Here is a 5,944-nt window from a genome sequence, read left to right as displayed (position 1 = left end):
ATGACAGGTAATGGGGGCATGTGAAGGCTGGGTACCTAAGCCTTAAGCTATTCATTAGGGTTGCTTCATTATTAGAAATGGATTGAGGGTTTTTTTGTGTGTGTGAGAGTGTATTTTTGGCAAATAAACAAACAAACAAACAAACAAACAAACAAATAAAATATTACAGTGCTGGTAAATAAATATATTATTTCTTTCTAGATCATCTTTTCTTTAAAGTCTCGTAAAGCTAGGTGGGTCCCGACAGAGAGTCATTTTTAAAAGTGGGTCCCAGTGCTAAAGCAGGGTACCCTGCACATGCCCGATCTCGTCTGATCTCAGAAGCTAAGCAGGGTCAGACCTGGTTAGTACTTGGATGGGAGACCACTTGGGAATACCAGGTGCTGTAGGCTTATACCATAGTCTTTCGAGACTGAAGGTTGCCAACCAACCCGGTGCTAAAACATTTGAGAACCACTGCCATAGGCAATTGTGCAGCTAACCAGGGAGTAAATATTTACTTCCAGCCTGCTGATTGATTTCCCCCTCCCCCCCCCCATAGCACACAGCACATTCCCTTTTATCACAGCTGCATGCTATAGCGTGGCAGGGGATAGGATTGGGCTGTTCATAAACTACCTACTTATAGTAGGTAGTTACTTCCAGAGTAGGTTTCCACATTGGCTTGACTCTCTTTCCCTTCCCTAATTAAGTGGAGCCTCACTATTTGGATCTTCTTCCCTCCTCTAATTATGTGGAGCCTCATTAATTCTCCCTTCCCCTAATTATGTGAAGATTGTGTCTTTGCACAGGGTTTTGGCAATTACTGAGATTTGCTTTCATACCTTCCTGGAAAGGTCAACATGGATGGCATTACAACATATCTGACTATCCATATGTGTTCAGGCCCACATGACTACTTAGTATTGTATTGGCAACCTTCAGTCTCGAAAGACTATGGTATCGCGCTCTGAAAGATGGTTCTGGCACAGCGTCTAGTGTGGCTGAAAAGGCCAATCCCTTCCACACTGGGAGCAAGTGTAGTGTGTCCCTGGTCTGTCTCCCTGGCTATGGGCCTTCCTTCTTTGCCTCTTTGCCTCAGTCTGTTGGCCAAGTGTCTCTTCAAACTGGGAAAGGCCATGTTGCACAGCCTGCCTCCAAGCGGGCCACTCAGAGGCCAGGGTTTCCCACTTGTTGAGGTCCACTCCTAAGGCCTTCAGATCCCTCTTGCAGATGTCCTTGTATCGCAGCTGTGGTCTACCTGTAGGGCACTTTCCTTGCACTACTACTTATAAGGCAGACAAAATCTCATGACAAGTCCAAGAAATGCAACAAAGGCAGGAGTGCTCTTTTGACTAAGTAATAAAGGGTCACGGCTGCTAACTGATTCAGAGCCCAATCCTGAGCTCAGCACGCCGGCTTCCCACCGGCGTGCACTGTCACAAATGTGCTGTAAGGGGACGAAAGTCCCCTTCTCCCGAGGTGCCGTCTGCAGTAGCTTGAGGTGCACAGGATCTGGCAGCAGCCGTTTTCGGTGCCACAAAGCTGCGCACCCCAGGCAGCTCAGGATTGGGCTGCCTGGTACCTCCCATCCAGCCTGTGCCATCGCCTCTCCTTTTCTCACCCACCTGGGCTTTACTCCTCAAACCTTGACCCCTTCACACACCCATTTCACAAATGATCTCAGGCGGACACTGGCCAGGGACGTAGCAAGAAATCTTTCTTGGCATCTTCATAGCATGCCATACCATTGTGATTCTGCCATGCCATTCTTATGGCAGCTACACTGCTGCCCATTCAATTCTGAGTCCAATTCAAGGTGTTGGTGATGAGCTTTAAAGCCCTGGATGGCATAGGACCAGGGTAAATCAAGGAGCACCTTCCCCCATATAATCCTGCATGTCCCCTACAACAGTGGTTCTCACACATTTAGCACTGGGGCCCACTTTTTAGAATGAGAACCTGTCAGGAATCTGTCATGACCGGAAGTGACAACATCAAGCAGGAACATTTTTAGCAATCCTAGGCTGCAATCCTACCCACATTTACCCAGGAGTAAGTCCCATTTACTATCATTGTTAGCAGCATATACAGAGTAGCCTGTTAAAAATACAGAGATGTAACATTTCCCCAAATGCAGTCACATTCCCTGTTAGCATCAAGTCTAATATATGAAAAATAAAACATTGACATGAATGGGGATCCACCTGAAATTGGCTTGCAACCCACCTAGTGGGTCCTTACCCACAGTTTGAGAAACATTGCCCTACAATCTTTAGACAGGGTAGCTTAGGGTACCACCACCACTGCCGCAGGTGGCAGTGAGATGCAGGGCCTTTTCAGTTGTCATGCCATGCCTCTGGAACCAAGTCTGTGGATGGCCCCCACTTTGCAAGGTCTCCGGTAGGGTGTAAAAACATAGCTATTCTGCTTGGCATTTGAGGAGGGAGGGAGCTCTTAGGGATCCCTTTTTAAACTAATACCTACAGGTAGAGCTGTGATTTATTTTTGTGAGAATGAAATAAAAACACATAACACCGCTTTCTGCACTTCTCATTTTTGTAACAAAACAAAACCCTAAATCTGCAAAAACCAAAAAAAAATTCTAACATTTAATTGTGTAATGCAGTGGTTCTCACACATTTAGCATTGGGAGCCACTTTTTGAAAAAAGAATCTTGTCGGGACCCGCCGGAAGTGATGTCATGACCGGAAGTGACATCATTGAGCAGGGCAAATTTTAACACTCCTAGGCTGCAATCCTACGCACACTTACCCAGGAGTAAGTCTATTTACTATCATTGTTAAATGCATATACATAGTAGTCTGTTAAAAGTACAGGTCTGTAACATTTCCCCAAATGCAGTCACATGCTACGGTAGCATCAAGTCTAATAAATTAAAAATAAAATATTGAAATGAATGGGGACCCACCTGAAATTGGCTCGTGACCCACCTAGTGGGTCCCGACCCACAGTTTGAGAAACACTGGTGTAATGGGTGTGGCTGCATCTGCTGTATATCACCTATATTGCCTATCTAGTACACTTTTAAAGCTATTATCATTTATAATTATAATTTATATAAATGCGCCCTTGGAATAAAAACACGTAACACCACTTTCCTCACTTTTCTCCTTGGGGATAAAATGAAATCTGCTAAAAAATAAAAACATTTAAGACCACTTCTACCTACAGGTCGTTGTTGTTGTTTTTTATGTTGTTGCCATTTTTACAATACAGTTGCCTTGTGGCTGCTTCTATCCACTCTCAAATATGATACATAATCTGGTACCTGCTTGTAGTTGTCATTGGAGGCTTGCTTTTGATTTTTTTTATTGTACAAGTGGTTTTAATTGAGTTTTTATCATAATTTGCAGCTGCTTTGAAGGACGATTTATTGACTGGAAAAGCAGCATATAAATATTTTACTATATAAATAAAACAAGAAACATGGAGCTATGGCATGAGCACTGAGAGAATCTCTTACCAAAGGGAACCCCCCCCCCCTCCTAAAACATAAACATGGAGCTGATCCTGGAAAATTCCATAACACAAAATCAAGAAGAAAAAATCCTCAGGAACTAACAAAATAGTTCCTGAAACCTGCATGTGGGAGACAACAGTGTTGTGGATTTTTAAGAAGTGCAACATTCCCATAACAGTTTCATAACATACGGCACACTGATATCTTTGTTGTATTTCGTGATGGCATTTTCTCCAGGGAAAAAGACATCCAGGCACTTTCCAAGGCTTCCAAGTCACCATTTGTGCAAAAACAATCCCTTTTTTATATCACAGTTGCCAGTTTCTAATCTTTAATGCAATCCTGCCCGAATGGCAACATTTTGCACTTTTGCAAACACATAAGAACAGAATGCTTCAGCTCTGGAACACTGTCGGTCTTCAAAGCAGCCCATAAATACAAGAGGCAGGATTCGTTCTTCAAAGGTGCAATCCTGGAGGGCCAGGATCCTCTCTCCTGCTGGTCAGATGGTCAGGATCACACCAGTCCTGTGGCCCACTTGCATCCAGTTTCTACAGATGGCCCAAAGTTATAATTATTGGCAGTGCTGAGCTTTGAAATGAACCTGATCACTGACATGGTCAACACTAGATGTCTACTTCCTCTATTCACAACAATGTTCCTACATTCCCAACATTGAGAGTCATGATGGTACGGTGGTTTGTGAGTTGGGCTTAGACCTGGAAGAGCCAGGTTCAAATCCCCACGTAGCCAAGAAGCTTCCTGGATGACCTTGGGCCACTCACTGTCTCACCTATCTCACAGGATTGTTGTGAGGACAAAAGGATGGGAAGGACTATATACACCACCCTGAGTGCCTTGGAGGAAGGGTGGTATAAATATGTGAAAAATAAATAAAATAAATCTGGTTCTCCATAACATTCAGAAGCACTGATATCACTGAGATGGCTGAAGTCATTTAAAGAGCAAGCAGTTTGCACCAAATCTTACTGAATAAGCATACAGCTAGTTTGAGTGGCTGTGCTATACAAGCAATAGGAGCCATTGCATCTAATGTTAGATGAAATTCTTCCAAGCAGTGAATGAACTTTGGTCTCCTTCCAGACATTCAAAAGTCAGGGAAGTGGTGGTACACACACAGACCCTTCCACACAGTCAGAAACCCCAGGCTCCCAATCACGTGCAAAGGTCTATGTCTGCCCAGCTGTACGCATATCAAAACTGCATTCTTACCTTTAATTCAGTGACAGGGGAGGGGACAGGGCCTCTGAGAGGAACCTTATCAGGGGGTACAAAGGTTTTTGGGACTCCTTTTGGGAGTATAAAGATACTTTGAGGCCCTTGCCCTGTTCCATTGGGTCATAATATCATACAATCACTGGATCACAATTTCTACGAATCCCAATATATAAAACAATGTGGGCTTACCCAAAACGAGAATTCTAGTCTTCACACAATATATGCAAACATTTTCTGAGATCCCTGGAAATTTCCAGCTCCCCTTCATGGGCACCCAGGCCCCTTTTTGACCTCAGGCCCAGGTGTGATGTATCCATTTCACATTTCACTCCCCTTTCATGGGCCCTTGGTGAGATCATGGGCCCTGGTGACCTCAAGCAGTGCAAGGCAGTCACTTCTGGGTTCTCCCCCGAGGAGGTGGTGCTCGTGGTTTTGTGCCTCCTTTTCCTGTGGAGGCTCCTTCAAGGGGAACCTCCACAAGAGAAGGAACAGGGGCAAGAAGCAGAAGCAGCGAGCACCCCTCCTCCAGGTAGAACGCAGAAGTGATTGCTTTGCATCACAAGCGTCACAAGGCAGTCACTTCTGGGTTCTCCCCATAGGAGGAGGTGCTGGCAGCTTTACACAGCCTGTTCCTTCTCTTGGAAGGATGAGAAGCAGCCATAGCAAATGCCCCCTACCCCAGGGAGAACTCAGAATTGACTGCCACTGGCAGCTTCATGCTCCCATTCCTTCTCCTGTGTAGGCTCCCCTTCAAGGGGACTCTCCACAGGAGAAGGAACAGGATGCCACTGCTCTGAGCGCCCCCTCCTCCAAGCAGAACCTGCCAAGGCAGTCACTTTTCTGGGTTCTCCCTGGAGAAAGAGGTGCTTGTGGCTTCACACCCCCATTCCTTCTCCTGTGGACGCTCCCCCTTCAAGGAGAGTCTCCACAGGAAAAGGAACAGGTGTCGCAAAGCTGCTGCAGCGAGGACCTGGAAGTTACATCACATGACGCAATGTCAAATGATGCCATAACATCTCTGCCCTGGGGGCCGAGGCAGTAAACTACCAGTGTGCAGAAGACTAACTCAACGTTAACAGGAAGTGCTTCCTGTTAACGTTCAGTTAGGCTCCATCCAGCATGCAGGCTGGTTCAGTTGCTCTTCATTTCAGCAACAATTTCACTTGAAGTACACAAAAGCTAAGGAAATGGAATTGGCACAGGGGGCACAGGCCCCCCCCCCAGATTCACAGACAACTGAAT

General features: G+C 45.5%; 1 pseudogene; it reads left to right on the top strand.

The window, feature by feature from the left end:
- The first annotated feature begins 274 nt into the window (after positions 1–274).
- On the top strand, positions 275–392 carry LOC136637935 (5S ribosomal RNA; annotated as a pseudogene).
- The last annotated feature ends 5,552 nt before the right edge of the window (positions 393–5,944 follow it).

The sequence above is a fragment of the Tiliqua scincoides genome, chromosome 1, assembly GCF_035046505.1.
Source record: "Tiliqua scincoides isolate rTilSci1 chromosome 1, rTilSci1.hap2, whole genome shotgun sequence".
NCBI classification, from domain to species: Eukaryota; Metazoa; Chordata; class Lepidosauria; order Squamata; family Scincidae; genus Tiliqua; species Tiliqua scincoides.
The sequence above is the reverse complement of the archived record's forward strand: the minus strand, read 5'-3'. Positions and strand labels throughout refer to the sequence as shown.